We start from the raw sequence: 16,773 nt of genomic DNA on the forward strand, positions 1-16,773 counted from the left end.
ATTTAAACACAAAAGCAAAGGCCTTGTAATACTTATCTCCATTGCAATGTAACGGATGTTCAAAAATTACTCTAGAGTTGGATCAAAAGAACTGATAAAAAATTATTAACCTAGGTATGTAGGATCAAAATTGTGAGCTCAAAAATATAGTGTTTAAGAAAAACAAAAGTCCTAGAAGAAAAATGATAATGGTTATTAATTAAAGCATGAGAAAATGAGAAGGAAAGAAAAAGTGAAATGGAGAAAAGTATTCTGAGTTGTAGCCCAGGAGAAATTTAAAATGGACACTTTTTTTCTTTGGGTTTGAGACTGATCTCCCGCTGCACCTTCCTCCATTTACATTTCAATGTAAGCCTTGACTGAGATCTGAATCTGAAAGGGGCTAAAATGTTCTAGCAGAAACTTGATGCTTAGGTCCTATTAGCTCTTTTTCCTGGTTAGTAATTAATTTAGGCTTAGATGCAAAAAATTGTTAAACAATTATCTCCCACTACTTGGTGAATGGGGCTGCTTATATTACCTGGGGGAGCAGGGGAAGATGGAGAAGCAGAGTCTGGAGGTGCTTGAACCTGCAGAAAGAGCCTAGAAACAAGAAAGAAGAGACTGGAAGATCCCTTTCCATCTGCCCACTCACTCACGGAAGCTGTGTGCCATTACACAAACGGATTTTGATGGCTTTAAGTACCGGGGGTCGGGTGAAGGGTTCCCAGGGTGGAATCTGCCAGATTGGAGGACCCAGATTCCATGGTGAGGACTGATACAGCCAATTCTGTGCCCTGGCGTCCCGAGGCCACAGAGTAGTTGACTGGAGAGGAGAAGGTGTCATCACACAAACATCCATGTGGGCCAGGGAAAAGCCGAGAAGAGTTGAGGACCTGATATCAGGGTTTTTGAGTGTGAATGGGATTATGAGATGAGCCTCAACCCTGAGAGAGATTTCCACCATAAAATCAGAAACCCACCTGGCAGATAAGACCAACTATAGGGGCCTGCTGTAATTATAAATCAGCCTAGGGGAACTGGCCTACTCACCAACCTGAAGTCCAGTGATAAATGCAGAGCAGAACGACTGTGCAGAATGGAAGGTGGAGACGTGTCCGGGGCACTGGGGCGTCAGATGGGGTTCCATTCTCTTAAGAGACAGTGGAAGATCCCATCTGAGTCACAGTACCACTGTAAGGGAATTTCCACGATACCACGCCAGACACCAGAAATCACATAAGGGAATTTATTAAGCAAACAGTGTCTCCCTGCAGGGTAAGAGAGAAAATGAGAGGAAAAGAGAAAGGAAAAGAAAGGGTGCACACTAGAGAGAGGGGAAAGCCAGAAGGATAGAGAAAAGTGTGTAGGACAGACAGAAGAATGGAAAAGATGGTGGGGAAGCTACAGTAAAACAGTTGAATTCCGCCAGGCTAACAGGGGACCAATATTGGAGAAGGATACTTGCAAGCTGACTGATGAACCAATAGCTAGCTAGGATGTTCACAGATTGATGAGTGTTTGGGAGGTGGGGACAATGACTGCACCTGATGGGGTGGGGAGCAGCTTTATACACTACATATATGAGAAATTCCCTTTCTAATAACTGTTTGAACATACAAACAACTGGCCTAAGTTCCAAGGGCCAGTATAATTGGCTGGTTAAGTATTCCTTATCGTGTCTTTTTATTAAAGGTTACATGTAGACAACCAGTTTCTATAAGGGGACCAGCATATGGATAAGTTTCCATTGCAGCCAGTATAGTCAAATCCAGTCACATTGATGGATGTATAATGTGACTGTAAAACCTTCCATTATATGAATATTATCAGCAAACATTGGGATTGATTCTCCAGTCCACATCATTGGATATATTAAAGGTGTATCTGGTAAATGGGCCCAACAGATTTCCCATGTATTTTATTGAGAGCTCAATAGAGCTAGCATATAAATATTGTTATTGGAGATTTAAGATCTCCTTATTGTAAAATCTGGTGCATGTCATTGCTCCATGTGTCACTCAGCAGTGTTGAAACTCCTAATATCATAATTTTTAGACAATAGCTTTTGACATTAAGTGGACTTACATAGGGATCTGTTTCCCCCTTTTTATTTTTATTTATTTTGTAGAAAAAGATCACTATAAACTGGAGCATAATTAACCATAAATTGTAGACAATGCCCTAGCATTATACAAATATTTAAACCGTAAGAAGTGACTGAATAAAGATTTCTATTTGGCCAGAAGGATTAATAAAAGTTACCTATTATTAAGGTCAATATTGTTAAGTTGAAAAGGGCATTAAAGTAAAAGATAAAAGGTCCAGTTTCCACCAAATATAGGATTTGATCTTGTCTCTAAGAGCAGGCTGAGTTAAAAAATATAAATATGCAATCAGTACATTGATTAATCTCAAGTCTGTGTGTTTATAGGTAATGGCCTTATTATTCTAAATTAATTTAAGCTATTATATTAGAATTGGTTGTGTCTGTCAGGATAGCTATTCAATAAATTAAAAATCTTAGAATCTTACAATTGTATTTGACGGGATCTTATGGAAAGACAACCTCTATGTACAAAGATATAGTTTTATGAAAATCTTTAATAACCTTGTTTTTAAAGTAGGAAAACTAATCCAAATGTCCAAAGTAAGGTTTTGAATAAATGAACTATGTGACAAAAACCTGGCATTAAAAGTAATGTTGTAAAAGAATAGTAATTATGGGCAATCTGAAATAATGTTATAAGCTTAAAAATGAACAATATATTTCTGTATGTACAAAATATGGGGTGGGGGAGATAGCTCAGTTGGTAGAGTGCTTGCCTTGCAAGCACAAGGCCCTGGGTTCGATTCCCCAGCACCACCAAAAAACAAACAAACAAACAAACAAAAAACAAACAAAAAAAAATATGTGTATCTCTGAGCTTAAGTATGGAAAGCAGTTTAGAAGATTTAATAAGTGTTAATAATAGTTGTTATAACCTCAAAAATTTCATTTTGTGTATACTTATTTTTTCTTAAGTAGGTCTCTTGACAAAATCTAGGGAAAGTACTTTAATCTTGAAACCATCTTTAGCCTCTTAATCTGAATATTATTTTATAAAACTTCCATATATAATTCTTTGGATTAATATAAATTAAGCAGCATAGTCTAATATCACATCTGAAAACATGAAACAGAAGGCCAAGAGTTTTCATCCCCTCTTAGGGGAAGGTGTCAAAATGCTTCCATATCCCATATTGTTAGACTTCTAATAAGTCAGTATCCCTTGAATGTTCTCTAAACAATATAGCTAAGTTTACTTCTTAGTGTAGAGAGTAATATAAAAGTGTATATCTTATTTTTATTTAATTTTAAAGCATTAAATAATATGGCTAATAATATGGCTAATTTTTTAATTAATTTGTTATTATTATAGAAGTTTGCAAGAGACCATTATTGAAAAAGTTTTAGTTTGAGGAGCATCAGCTTAATAACATGTCCCTGTAAATCTAATGTTTTAGACTTTTATAACTGGAAAACAATAATATACTTAACATTATAATATAAAGTTCCTCCCCCACCATTTACACTGCAGTCATTTCCCCACCTCCCAAGTTACCACCTAGCTTGTCAGTCTGTGAACATCCTAACTAGCCATTGGTTCATCAGTCAGCTTCCAAGTATTCTTCTCCACTATTGGTTCCTGCCAGCCTGGGAGATTCCAATATCTGGGAGAAGCTCCCATGCCATTCCTCTTCTTTTCCTTCCTTCCAGCCCAAGCAGATGCTCTAGTCATCTTCCTAATAAAATCTCTTGTGTGAGTTCCCATATCCGGAGTGGCTTTCTGGATGCTGTTGCTGGACTGCGACTCAGACCGGGCACCCAGAACACCTGCTCCCCTGCATTTAAGGGTCTGAACTGCCTTAGGACCTGAGCTGAGCCACATTTTTCTTGCATTGGTGCCATGACTTGGATGGGATCTTCCACTGCCTCTTAGGCAAGTGGAACCACATCTGATGCTCCAGTGACCCTGGACACAGCCTCACCTTCCTTTTGTCCGGACACTCAGCTCTGCATCCAACACCAAACTTCAGATTGGTGAGTTCCCTTAGGTAAGTTCCCCTAGGCTGACTTAAACTCTCCTCTGCCAACCTGAGAATTGACCGTTGAGTGTCCGGGGCCCTTGAGGCAGCTGAGGGGTGGGGGTACACCAAGCCACGGCTTTTATAGTTATGGCTGGCCCTCTTTGTCAGTCTTAACTGCTGGATGGGTTCCTAATTTTATGGTGGAGATTCTCTCTCAGGGTTGAGACTCCTCTACTCGCTCACTCTTCTGAAAATCCTGATGTCAGGTCCTCAACTCTCTCAGCTCTTGCCTGGCACACACTGATGCTTGTGTGATGACCACATCTTTGTGCTGCCTTCTCGTAGTCACCTAATCTGTGTTCTTGGGATGCCTCGAACACTGACTTAGGTGCTTCTCAGTCTCCACCATTGGATCTAGGACCTCCATCCCAGCAGACTCACCCTTGGGATGTTTACTAGACAATCTCAAGCACCTTCACCTGATCCCTAATTTAGAGCCAGAAAAACTTATTTACTTGTGTAATGATGTCTGGCCAGACTATCATTTAGATAATAAATCAGAATGGGCAATTTATGGCACCCTGGATCCCAATATTTTAAGGAACTTGTACAACTTCTGTGAGTGAGTGGGCAAATGGAAAGAGATTTTTTATCTTCAAGCCTTTTTCTTTCTTACATGCTAAACTTGATCTTTGCTTTCCCCACAAATTTGAACACCTTCTTGTGTCTTCACCTCCCACTTTTAATCCCCCCTCCTCCTCTGACTTTGATCTGGCTGATGGATCACCCCCTTACAGGTCTCCTGCTGGAGAAACCTCTGCTCATTTCATCTCCTTTGCCTCATTTCTGTTTCTGCTTCTGCTCCCTCATTCAGCCCACCCAGTCCTCCCACCACATGGTCCCATGCACGTGTTTTAGCCCCCTTATGGGAGGTGGCTGGTGTGGAGGGAGTAATAAGAGTCCATGTTCCTTTCTCATTGTCTGATCTTTCCCAAACAGAGAAGTGGCTAGGCTCTTTCACCTCCAAGCCTGCAAACTTCAGTAAGGAATTTCAGGACATTAACCAGTCTTATGAACTTACCTGGCATGACATGTCCAACACCCTGACCCCTGAGGAGCACAGGAGAGTCTGGGAACTGGCACACAATTATGCAGATGAGATTCGCCAATTGACCCTGACCCACCGCATTGGGGCCGAAACAGTACCAGATAGGGAGCCCCAGTGGGACTATAACATGGGGACTGGGCGTCTGCGGCAGGATGAGTTTCAAACCTGCATCCTTTCAGGTCTCTGAAAGGCTGCCATTAAACCCCTGAGCTATGATAAACTTCAGGAAGTAATACAGGACAGAACTGAAAACCCATCCACATTTCTGTGTCACCTCACAGAGGCCATGCTCAAGTATACTAACCAGGACCCTGAAATTCCGGAGGGATGGCAACTGCTTATGACTTACTATTTTTCCCAAAGTTACCCAGACATAAAGGCTAAATTGAGGCAGTTCAATAGGGGGTCCCTTACCCCACAGGCAGAGGTTCTAGCAGTAGCATTCAAGGTTTATAACAGAAGAGAAGAAACAAAACAAAAATTTAATGCCAAATTCTGGCCAAAGCTATTCAGCCAGCTAGACCTGCCCAACTGGCCACTGCTAGGGGTGCCCAATCTCCCAAAAGATCTCCAGGCCCATGCCTAAAGTGTGGGCAAGAGAGCCACTGGGCACAAGCCTGTCCCAACCCCTGGCAGCCCCGAGGTCCTTGTCTAAAATGCCACCAACCGAGATATTGGGCAGTGGATTTCCCTGGTGCTTAGACAAGTGCCAGGCCACCCTCGCTCCCTCTCCCCAGTGACTTACTGGAATTGACAGTGGATGAATGAAGGGGCCTGGGACTTCTACACCAGATGACCATCACTGCTCAGGAACACCAGGAGACCCTTATGGTTGCAGGCAGGCAGCTCCCTTTCTTATAGATTCTGGAGCCACTTTCTCTGTGCTGTGGGAGTTTGGGGGACCCACTTACCTTGCCAAATCCTCTATTGTCAGGGTATATGGAAAACCATATAACTCCATACAAACCCCTCCAATAAGTTGCCATATAGGACAAATTGACTTTACTCATTTCTTTTTGATAATTCCTACGTGTCCCATTCCCCTTCTGGGAAGGGTCATCCTAACCAAATTGGGTGCCTCTATTTCCTTCTCACATACCATGCGCCTCAGCCAAGACTCCTCTGCTATTCCTCTCCTTATCACATTACAGGAATATACAACTCAACCTGAGTCTTCATATCCCCTTCTTCCCTCACTGGTTGACTCCAAGGTCTGGGACACTCACGCACATTCTGTAGCTAAATGCTCACCTGTACTCATTCACCTGAAGGACCCAACATCCTATCCATCCCAGGCCCAATATCCCCTTCCCCAAAAGAGCCTCTTAAGACTTCAACCAATCATCCAGGATTTAAGGCAGAAAGGCTTCCTGCGCCCTGCAAACTCACCTTATAACACTCCCATCCTGGCTGTTAGGAAGCCTAATGGATCTTGCCATTTAATGCAAGACCTCCACATCATTAACTCAGCAGTGGTACTCATCTTTCCCATTGTGTTCAATCCTTACACCCTGCTTTCCTCTATTCCTTCCTCCACTACATACTTTTTAGTGCTAGATTTGAAGGATGTGGTTTTTCACTGTCCCATTTCACCCTGATTCACAGGATCTCTTTTCTTTTACCTGAACTGACCCTCTCACCCAAGTTTCTTCTCAGCTGACCTGGACAGTTCTCCCACAGGGATTCTGAGACAACCCTCACTTCTTTGGCCAAACACTGTCTCATGATCTTGCCTCTCTCACATTCATTTTCTCTTCTCTCTTACAGTATGTTGATGATCTTCTTCTATGTAGTCCCTCTCTTAAGGACTCCCAAAGAGACATGGTTAAGCTTCTAAATTTTCTGGCTGACAGGAATTATAGGGTCTCCCCAGCAAAGGTGCAACTTTCCCAGCCTCAGGTTATTTACTTAGGAGTTAGTCTCTCACCTGGATTTAAGGCCATCACTGTAGAGAGAAAAGCATTGCTGTAGGACATGCCCACTCCATCCATCAAGGAAGAAGTCCTTTCCTTTTTGGGGTTAGCAGGATATTTACAATCCTGGATCCTAATTTTTCCATCCTGGCAGCTCCCTTACATGAAGCTTCAAAGGGCTGCTCCCACTGAACCTCTCCTCATCACAGTGGAAGCCCCTTTCGAGACTCTAAGGAAAGCCCTTTTTCAAGCCCCAGACCTACGCCTCCCTGACATAACCAGACCATTCTACCTGTTTGTCTCTGAGAAAAGTGGGTTTGCTCTGGGGGTCGTAGGACACATGTTTGGTCCCACCTTTAGACCAGTAGCATATCTGTCAAAGAGGTTAGACCCCACCATAAGAGGCTGGGCACCGTGTCTTAAAGTATTAAGCATTTGTCTTAATCCAGGAATCAAAGAAGCTTTCCTTTGGGGCTACCACTGAAGTGCTCTCACCTCATCATCTGTCTGAGCTTCTTACTTATAATGGTCTGCAAACTCTACCATCCTGTTGGGTCTTAGCCTTGCAAACTGCTCTTATTGAGAACTCTTCCATTTCCTTTAAGACATGCTCTCCTTTAAATCCAGTCACCTTCTTACCCCTGCCTTCTGACATACATGCTTCTGCAACCCATAGCTGCCTTGAGACCCTGGAGGAGTTACTCCCTTGTCCCTTCAATGTTCAGGAAGTGGCCTTACACTACCCTACTTTCATATGGTTCACTGATGGAAGCTCTTTTCTCCATGAAGGGATCCAATGAGCTGGATATGCCATTGTCTCTCTGGAAAAGGTCATAGAGTCAGAACCACTACCTAACAACATGACCAACCAACAGGCAAAACTAATAATCCTCACCTGCAAATTCACCCTTGCAAAGGGAGAATCCCTCACAATTTACATGGACTCCAAATATTCTTTTCACATTATCCTTTCCCATGCTGCTATTTGGAAAGAGGGGGGCCTTCTTACCACCAAAGGGCACTCTATTACCAACTCACCCTAAACCTCCTTGAGGTTGTTCACCTCCCAGCAACTATAGCCCTTGTACATTGCAGAGCCCATCAGACAGAACAATCATTCATCTCTTCAGGCAATAATGAGGCAGATGAGGAGGCTAAAAGTGCTGCCCTGTTGTCCATGCCAGCCCCCAATATAACTCTCCATGATCCCTTACCTCCACCATCCCCCAACAGGGATATACTTTCCTACCTCCACCATTTGTTCCACTCCAACCTTTCTTCACTCTTACAATTCGCTAAGACTCATCTGCAACTATCCTCCACTGATATCTCATTTCTGAAGGATCTCTCCTCCACATGTGAAGTTTGCCTGCAAACAAATCCTACAGTTGTCGGACCCCCCCCCCCCACTTTTCCTACTCACCAAGCCCATGAAACTATTCCAGGGGTAGACTGGCAACTTGATTTCACTCACATGCCCACAGTAAGAAAGTCTAAATACCTGTTGGTTATGGTAGACACCTTCTTGGGATGAGTTGAAGCCATCCCACCTCCAACAAGAGGGCATAACTCTCTCTACCTTCATCCTTCATGAAATCATTCCTCCCTTTGGAGTGCCTACTTCCTTCCAGTCAGATAATGGACCTGAATTCATTTCCCAAGTTTGCCAACAATTGCCAAGGCTCTTGGAGTCCCTTGGCATGTCCACATTCCCTTTCACCCAAAGTCATCAGGCAAAGTAGAAAGAGCAAACTGAACTCTTAAAACTGTCTTAACCAAGTTCTCTTTAGAACTTCTCCTTGACTGGGATAAACTCCTGCCCCTTGCTCTTCTGCATCATCACTCACTCCCAAAGAAATCACCTAATATTTTCTCTTTTGAGCTGATGTATGGTGGTCCCATCCTACCCCCTGGGATCATGCCCCTTCCTTCCCTTCTTTTTCTCATATATCTATTCCTCTCCTAAACCATATTAGAGCATTTCTATGGGGTTATGCTGACTCTTCCCTACCCAAACCTTTGTCTGGCCCCCTTGCTCAACCTCTTCAAATAGGAGACCAAGTTCTTATATCTCTGTAAGGCAGCTTGGGAGCTGCGGCGATTAGTCGCCGCTGCATGATCCCCCTGAACTGTTGCCCACTTGCTCGGCTCACCAATAGCTCCCAGAAAAATTCACCACAGACATGAGGTCTCACGCAAGAGATTTTATTATGCAGATGACTAACACATCTGCTCAGGGCAAAAAGAAAGGAAAAAAGAGAGAGATGGCGTGTGGCTTCTCTCAGATATTGGAATCTTGTGGGCAGGAAAGAACCAATAGCAGAGGAGAATACTTGCAAGCTGACTGATGAACCAATAGCTATTTAGCATGTTAGGACGTAACGTAGGAAGCAGGAAAATGGTGACAGCATAAGCCGGAAATTCCTGTAGCGTAAGAGGCAGGCAGAGCGCAGATTGACAGGTGGTGGGGAGGCGGAGTATTGGCTTTATATTACATTCCCCCATTTTTGATTTTATAAAAAAAAATCTTTTTGGGTACATGGATGAAGGGCAGTCTTCTGTAATTACTTCCTGCTGAGTGTGGATGTAGAGCTGATTTAGGGGAGAGATCATCATGGCAGGAAGAGTTGGGGACTTGATAGTTCCTCTGGGGGCACACCTGTAGCTGGGCTCTGATATTCTGATTAGATTCTGATATTTCTGTAATACAAGCTGATTAGTTGACATGGAAGTAAAAGACAGGGGGCTCCCCTTTTTCGGCTGGCATTCTATTGGAAAAAAATTCAGTGGTTAGGAAAATTATAAACAGGAATCCAGACCTCATGGCTGGGTGTGGTTGTCTGGTGTTTCAGTTGTCTGGTTCCCAATTTTTGGAATGGGAGAAAGGGTGGAGGGCTTCATGATCTTCAGTCTGAGATGAAGGGGTCCCACAGGAGTGGCCGAGTATCAGCTGGAAGAAGCCTGTGGATTAGGAGCTGGAGAGGGGTTAGTGGACCATGAATAGAGCTTAACCCAAGAAATGTGTAGCCATCCTGGTAGATTTTGTACCTTGACAACTGTTGGCATGCCCAGGATCACTGTATGGCATCCCTGCCACTTGGGAGATAGAGGGATTGTAGCCTCCTGAGGAGGAGAAATAAGAACTTGGTCTCCTATTTGAAGAGGTTGGGTAAGGAGGCCAGATAAAGGTTTAGGTAGGGCGGAGTCAGCATAACCCCATAGAAATGCTCAAATGTGATTTAGGAGAGGAATGGATATTTGAGAAGGAAGAAGGGAAGGAAGGGGCACTATCCCAGGGGGCAGGATGGGATGGCAGTACATTAGCTCAAAAGGGGAAATATTAGTTGGTTTCTTTGGGAGTGAACAAAGACACAGAAGAGGAAGGGGCAGGAGTTTAACCCAGTCGAGGTGAAGTTCCAAAGAGAGCTTGGTTAAAACATTTTTAAGAGTTCGGTTTGCTCTTTCTACTTTGCCTGATGACTTTGGGTGAAAGGGAATGTGGAAATGCCAAGGGACTCTGAGAGCCTTGGCAAGTTGTTGGGTGACTTGGGAAATGAATTCAGGTCCATTATCTGACTGGAAGGAAGTAGGCACTCCAAAGCGAGGAATGATTTCATGAAGGATGAAGGTAGAGACAGTTATTGCCCTTTTGTTGGAGGTGGGGATGGCTTCAATCCATCCCAAGAAGGTGTCTATCATAACCAATAGGTATTTAGATTTTCTTACTGTGGGCATGTGTGTGAAATCAAGTTGCCAGTCTACCCCTGGAATGGTTCCACGGGCTTGGTGAGTTGGAAAAATGGGGGGCCTGACAGCTGTAGGATTTGTTTGCAGGCAAACTTCACATGTGGAGGAGAGTTCCTTCAGAAATGAGATATCAGAGGAGGACAGTTGCAGATGAGTTTTAACAAATTGTAAGGGTGAAGAAAGGTTGGGGTGATACAGACGATGGAGTTAGGAAAGTATTTCCCTGTTGGGGGGTGGTGGAGGTAAAGGATCATGGAGAGCCATAGTAGAGGCTGGCATGGATGAGAGGGCAGCCCTTTTAGCTTCCTCATCTGCCTTGTTATTACTTGAAGAGATGAGTGATTGATTTGTTTGATGGGCTCTGCAATGTACAAGGCCTATAGTTGCTGAGAGCGAACAGCCTCAAGGAGTTTTAGAATGTAACTAGAGTTGGTGATGGAGTTTCCTTTTGTAGTAAGAAGGCCTCTCTCTTTCCAGATAGCAGCACGAGAGAGGATAATGTGAAAAGCATATTTGGAGTCAGTGTAGACTGTGAGGGATTCTTCCTTTGCGAGGGTGAATGTGCGGGTTAGGGCAATTAGTTCTGCCTGTTGGTTGGTGGTGTTGTTGGGTAGTGGTCCCGACTCTATCACCTTTTTAAGAGAGACAATGGCATATCCAGCTTGTCAGATCCCTTTATGGAGAAAAGAGCTTCCATCAGTGAACCATATGAAAGTAGGGTTGCGTAGAGCCCCTTCCTGGATGTTAGAGGGGTAGGGGAGTAACTCCTCCAGGGTCTCAAGGCAGCTATGGGTTGCAGAAGCATGTATGTTGGAAGGCAGGGGTAAAAGGGTGGCTGGATTTAAAGGAGAGCATGTTTTAAAGGAAATGGAAGAGTCCTCGATAAGAGCAGTTTGCAAAACCAACACTGGACAGAGTGGTAGCATTTGCAGACCTTTATAAGTAAGAAGCTTAGACAGATAATGAGGTGAGAGCACTTCAGTGGTAGCCCTAAAAGAAAGCTTCTTTGATTCCTGAATCAAGACAAATGCTGCTGCTAATACTCTAAGACATGGCGCCCAGCCCCTTATACTGGGGTCTAACCTCTTTGACAGGGTATGCTACTGGTCAAAAAGTGGGACCAAACATGTGTCCTAAGACCCCCAGGGTGAACCCACTTTTCTCAGAGACAAACAGGTAGAATAGTTTGGTTAAGTCAGGGAGGTGTAGGGCTGGGGCTTGAAGAAGGGCTTTCCTTAAGATCTGGAAAGGAGCTTTCACTGTGTTGAGGAGAGGTTCAGTGGAAGTACCCTTTGAAGCCTCATATAGGGAAGCTGCCAGGATGGAAAAATTGGGGACCCAGGATTTTAAAATATCCTGCTAATCCCAAAAAGGAAAGGATTTCTTCCTTGGTGGATAGAGTGGGCATGTCCTGTATTAATGCTTTTCTCTCTACAGTGATGACCTTAAATCCAGGTGAGAGGCTGACACCTAAGTAAACAACCCAAGGCTGGGAAAGTTGCACTTTTGCTGGAGAAACCCTGTAACCCCTGCCAGCCAGAAAGTTAAAAATCTTAATTTTGTCCCTTTGGGAGTCCTCAAGAGAGGGACTACATAAAAGAAGATCATCAACATACTATAAGAGAAGGGAGGAAATGAATGTGAGAGAGACAAGATCCTGAGAAAGTGTTTGGCCAAAGAGATGGGGGCTGTCTCGGAAACCCTGTTGGAGAACTGTCCAGGTCAGCTGAGAAGAAACTCGAGTGAAAGGGTCAGTCCAAGTAAAAGCAAAGAGATCCTGTGAATCAGGGTGAAGTGGAACAGTAAAAAAATGCATCCTTCAAATCTAGCACTGAAAAGTATGTGGTGGAAGAAGAGATAGAAGAAAGCAGGGTGTAGGGATTGGACACAATGGGAAAGGTGGGGACCACTGCTGAGTTAATGATGTGGAGGTCTTGCACTAGAGAGTAAGATCCATTAAGTTTCCTAACAGCCAGGATGGGAGTGTTATAAGGTGAGTTTGCAGGGCGCAGGAAGCCTTTCTGCCTTAAATCCTGGATGATTGATTGAAGTCCTATAAGGCTCCTTCAGAGAAGGGGATATTGGGCCTGGGCTTGGTAGGGTGTTGGGTCCTTTAGATGAATGAGTACAGGTGAGCATTTAGCTACAGAGGGTATACGAGTGTCCCAGACCTTGGGGTCAACCAGGGAGGGAGGAAGGGGATATGAGGACTCTGTTTGAGCTGTATATTTCTGTAGAGTCATAAGGAGGGGAATAGCAGAGGAGTCTTGTCTGAGGCGCATGGTGGGTGAGAAGGAAATAGAGGCACCCAATTTGGTTAGGATGTCCCTTCCCAGAAGGGGAATGGGACATGAAGGAATTATTAAAAAGAAATGAGTAAAGCCAATTTGTCTTATATGGAAGCTTATTGGAGGGGTTTGTAAGGGGTTATATGGTTTTACCTCTACCCTGACAATAGAGGATTTGGCAGGGGAAGTGGGTCCCCAAAACTCCTGCAGCACTGATAAGGTGGATCCAGTGTCTATAAGGAAAGGGATCTGCCTGCCTGCCACCATAAGGGTCACCTGGGGCTCCTGAGTGGTGATGGTTGTCAGGTGCAGAAGTCCCAGGTCCCTTCATTTATCCATTGCCAATCCCAGCAAGTCACTGGAGGGAGGGGCCAAGGATGACCTGGCACTTCTCTGAGCACCAGGGCAATCCAATGCCCAATGTCCCAGTTGGTGGCATTTTGGACAAGAACTTGGGGGCTGCTGGGGGTTGGGGCAGGCTCGTGCCCAGTGGCCCTCTTACCCACAATTGAGGCATGAGCTTGGAGGTCTTCTGGGAGTTTGGGCTCCCCTAGCGGTGGACAGTTGGGCAGGTCTATCTGGCGGAAAGGCTTTGGCCAGCATTTGGTATTTTAATTTTTGTTTTTTTTTTCTTCCCTTCTGTTATAAACCTTGAATGCCACTGCTAGAACCTGTGGCTGTGGGGTAAGAGGCCCCCTATCCAACTGCCTCAATTTAACCTTTATGTCAGGGTAACTTTGGAAAAAGTAATAAGTCATAAGTAGCTGCCGTCCCTCTGGGGTTTCAGGATCCTGGTTAGTGTATCTGAGCATGGCTTCTGTAAGGCGGCTTAGAAATGCTGATGGGTTTTCATCTCTGTCCTGTATTACTTCCTGAAGTTTGTCATAGATAATGGGTTTAATAGCAGTCTTTCATAGACCTGCAAGGATGCAGGTTTGAAACCTATCCCACTGTAGACACCCAGCCTTGGTATTATAGTTCCATAGGAGCTCCCTATCTGGTACAGCTTTAGCCCCAATGGGGTGGGTTGGGGTCCATTGATGAATCTCATTTGCATCATTACGCACCTGTTCCCAAACTCTCCTGCATTCCTCAGGGGTTAGGGTGTTGGACATGATCATGTAAATGTCATGCCCGGTAAAGTTATAAGACTGGGTAAGGTACTGAAATTCCTTAATGAAGGTTGCAGGGTTGGTGGTGAAGGAGCCTAGCCACTTCTCTATTTGGGACAGATCAGACAGTGGAAAGGGGACATGGACTCTGATTACTCCCTCTGCACCAGCTACCTCCCATAAAGGAGCTGGGACATGTGCACGAGACCGCGCATGGTGGGAGGACTTGGTGGGCTGAGTGGAGGAGTGGAAGGAGAAACAGAATGAGGCAAAGGAGAGGAATGAACAGGGGCTTCTATAGTAGGAGGCCTGTAAGGAGATGATTCATCAGCTGGATCAAACTCAGAAGAGAAAGAAGGGTTAAAAGGGGGAGGAGAAGCCAAGAGAACATGTTCGGGTTGTTAGGGAGAACAGAGATTAAGTTTAACATGAAAGAAAGGAAAAACACGAAGGGGAAAAGTCTCTTTCCGTTCACCAGGTTGCCCACATATGTAATTAATTATAACTAGTATAATTATGCATATAATTATACCTAGTATAAAACTAGAATTTAGGGTGTCATAAATAGACCATTCTGATTTACTATCTAAAAGACAGTTTAGCTCTAATTCAGGGAACAGGTGAAGGTGTTTGAGATTGTTTAATAAACATCTCAGGGGTAAGTTTGCCAGGGTGGAAGTCCTGGATCCCATGGCGAAGACTGAGAGACGCCTAAGTTAGTGATCGGTCATCCCACGACCACATGTTAGGCAATGAGAAGGTAGTACACAGGCCTGGTCATCACACAGTACCAGTGTCTACCAGGCATTAGCTGAGAGAGTTTGAGGACCTGGCCAGGATCTCAAGCAGGACGAGAAAATAAGCCTCAAACCCTGAGAGAGAATATCAGCACCATAAAATCAGGAATCCACCTGGCAAATAAGACCACTATAGGGACCAACTGTAACTTTGAAAGTCATGGCTAGGGGTACCCCCATACCTCAGCAGCCTGAATACTCAACAGTCGCTTCTCAGGTCAGCAGAAATGTGTTTAAGTGGTCTAGGGGACCTGCCTAAGGGGAACTCTCCAATTTGGAGTCCGGTGTTGCATGCAGAAAACTGGGCGTCCAAGTAAACGGAAGGTGAGCCTGTATCCGTGGGCACTGGGGCATTTGGATAGGATTCCACTTGCTTCATTAGCAGAAGGACCCATCCCAGATTTTGGTACCAGATGTAAGGCAGCTTGGGAGCCATGGCGATTAGCCATCGCTGCATGATCTCGCTGAACTGCTGCCCGCTCACTCGGCTTGCCAATAGTTCCCAGAAAAATGCACCGCAGACACGAGGTCTCACGCAAGAGACTTTATTATGCAGATGACTAACACGTCCACTCAGGGCAAAAAGAAAGGAAAAAAGAGAGAGATGGCGTGTGGCTTCTCCCAGATATTGGAATCTTGCGGGCTGGAAGGAACCAATAGCGGAGGAGAATACTTGCAAGCTGACTGATGAACCAATAGCTATTGAGCATGTTAGGACATAATGTGGGAAGCAGGAAAATGGTGACAGCATAAGCTGGAAATTCCTGTAACGTAAGAGGTGGGCAGAGTACAGATTGACAGGTGGTGGGGAGGCTGGAAATTCCTGTAACGTAAGAGGCGGGCAAAGCGCAGATTGACAGGTGGTGGGGAGGTGGAGTATCTGCTTTATATTACAATCTCCTCCTCAGGAGGCTACAGTTCCTCTGTCTCCAAATGGCAGGGACCCATACGGTGATCCTGGCCATGCCAATGGCTGTCAAGGTACAAGATTTACCAGGATGGCTGCACATTTCTTGGGTTAAGCTCTATTCTCAATCCACTAACCCCTCTCCAGCTTCTAATCCACAGGTTTCTTCCAACCAATAATTGGCCACTCCTGTGGGACCCCCAGCCTGTGTGGACGCTCTAGTCCTCCACCTAATAAAATCTCTTGTGTGAGTTCTGATGTCCAGTGTGGCTTTCTGGGTGCTGTTGCTGGACTGTGACTCAGACCGGGCACCCAGAGCATCTGCTCCCCTGGATTTAAGGGTCTGAGCTGCCTTGGGACCTGAGCTGAGTAGCATTTTTCTTACAAACATAATAAGAACTAATTACCATGGTTAATTAAAATATATCCTTTGATGTTTTCATATTAATCAAATTTGACTTTTAAAGAGAAATTTAAAATTTGGAATGGAAAGTGGCATTTTAAAGTAAGAGTTATTACTTAACCAAATTGTAGAATCCATAATGTCTTTGAAATTAGACTTTTTTATATTAGAAATTCAACAGGCATAAGAAGTCATTTTATTAGAATGAGAAATTAATGTTTTAAGTATTTTTTCTTCCATTCTTTGGTTAGAAGGTCCATAGCCAGCCATGGACAAATGAAGTCAATATCCAATGGCACATCTCAGTAAGGAACTTAGCATACTAGCTTCATTCTCAATAGAGGTTTGTGAAAAGATCTCCTCTATATTGGAAACAGCCTTTGTGATAATCTTAACTGATTGTAGTAATTATATACAGTCAATTTAATTATATACATAGTCAATTATG

At 44.2% G+C, this 16,773-nt stretch overlaps 3 protein-coding genes across 4 annotated transcripts in view; all 3 read left to right on the forward strand.

Annotated features, from left to right (window-relative positions):
- LOC306647874 (insulin growth factor-like family member 4) overlaps window positions 1-16,773 on the forward strand; it is a 454,704-nt gene that overhangs the window by 294,797 nt on the left and 143,134 nt on the right. The gene's annotated exons all lie outside the window — the stretch shown is intronic.
- LOC306647881 (insulin growth factor-like family member 3) overlaps window positions 1-16,773 on the forward strand; it is a 272,092-nt gene that overhangs the window by 254,595 nt on the left and 724 nt on the right. The window lies entirely within an intron of this gene.
- Window positions 1-16,773, forward strand: part of LOC306648507 (insulin growth factor-like family member 4) — a gene marked incomplete at its 3' end in the record, with an annotated part of 178,131 nt that overhangs the window by 18,665 nt on the left and 142,693 nt on the right. The window lies entirely within an intron of this gene.

This window comes from Sciurus vulgaris (genome assembly GCF_902686455.1).
Source record: "Sciurus vulgaris genome assembly, chromosome: 17".
NCBI lineage: Eukaryota > Metazoa > Chordata > Mammalia > Rodentia > Sciuridae > Sciurus > Sciurus vulgaris.